Source organism: Anastrepha ludens, chromosome 2 (assembly GCF_028408465.1).
Source record: "Anastrepha ludens isolate Willacy chromosome 2, idAnaLude1.1, whole genome shotgun sequence".
NCBI lineage: Eukaryota > Metazoa > Arthropoda > Insecta > Diptera > Tephritidae > Anastrepha > Anastrepha ludens.
Window position 1 is genome coordinate 10980489 of NC_071498.1, and position 1868 is coordinate 10982356.

Below are 1868 nucleotides of genomic sequence, written 5' to 3' on the forward strand. Positions count from 1 at the left end.
ATAATACACAAATACCGTCATATCCTTAGCCTTATTACAAGATTTTCTTTTCTTATAAAATCATCAAGGGTACAATTTGTTTCCCGTATTTGTTGAAATGTATAAGATTTCATATTCCCAAACATACTCTTTGTAACTTACTTCCACTCTATGGGAATAAGGTGAGAAGTGACTATCCATCTAATGTCTCTATCACTCGTTCTATTCTTAAATTTATGCTATTAGTCAGGATGTATTCCTTGACTTTTCTGTTTGAAGAGCAGCTTTTTTAATCTTTTGATATCCATTGTTTTTATTCTTTGAAATCATTGTATGTAGTTAGTTTTAAGTTACTTTGCCATTCGTGGTCTGTAAGGAAATAAATTCTTTGACTAAATAAATAAGCGGGTAAGCCTTTTCCCAAAGGCAGTTCATCTACTTGGGCTACCGAACATTGGGCATATCACGCTGATGCAGACGTGCCCATTGTCTGGAAGCTTCAACAAGATAATAAAGCCAAGCATTGCACTACGGTAATAAAGCATAGTTTCGAGAGAAGGCTGTGAATTATATTGAGTATTTCAGAAAGTTCCATCCATTGGGAGCCTAAAGAATGAGCTCAAGAGATGCGATTCAAGGCAAGAGTGCAGCAATAAAAATTGCGACATCAACTGGTTTCTTTTTTAAGCAAAACAGAAACGCAACTCATACCTATCGTACAATGTTTCCGAAGTGAGTAAAGAGTTGTCCAAACTATGCATATACTAAAAAGTTTCAAGCTAGGGCGCCCTTTGATTTCGATGGCTCATTTAATAAACAAAATTGCACATCTGGGCAGCAGAAACTCCGCATATGATTGTCAAGGGGTCAGTGCATCCACAGCGCGAGACAGTTGTATGCAAATTTTGAAGTGATAGCAATATTGGACTTTCTCGAAACTGCTGCCGGTAATGACATTTCACTTAGAGTGTATTAAATGACGGTATGAACCGAAAAGCTGGTTAGTCTTTTTTTGCGTATAGCCGATAAGAATTGATGATATGCATATAATGCGAAAACAATGCAGACATAGCTCGTGAGATATAGTTAAAAAGATATTCGATTGAAGTTATACTCCACAATTAATCGGGAGGTTTATTTTTTTCAATTCAGCAGAATTTTGAATAATATAGAGCGTTAATTTTAAACTACTCCATGACCCAAACCATTCGACTTAATTTTAGGAAAATATACAAACAAAACTGATAACTTACAAGATAAACCAGAACATGATAACATGGTACCAGGGCAGATTCCTCACTGAGGAAAGTGCAGACTCAGGTGGCTGCGGACCGAGAAATATACTCGGAAGCGCTAGGCAAGAATGAAAGTATTTTTCAAGCGGATGCCTACGTAATATAAAAAGTCGTTCACTACCTTGAATGCAACTACACAAATTAAATCATTCTGTGGGCAGTTTTATAATTTTTGCAAATGGAGTCGCATATATTTGACACTTGAAAACTAGACACCTGTAGTAAACCAACTGACAAGCAATGGAGAGCGTGAAGGCCAAAACAAAGATCTCCATCACTCAAAATATTTATTTTTCTTTTGTTTTATTTAGTAAAAAAGTTATTCAAAAACAAAATTTGATGATGTCACCTTGTACAGCAACAGAAATATAGCTATCCTTATTGATAACCAGGCAGCAATCAAAGTACTCAATTCTTTGCAGATTACATCAAAACTGGTGCCGGAATGTCTTGATAAGCTGAATATCTTAGATCAGAACAGCCAAGTATGTATTCTATGGGTTCCATAGCACATAGGAATTGTAGTATTGAGAGCGAAATGACAGATAAATTAGTCAGGAAATGAGCTGTCTCTCCATTTATAAGCCAATGTAT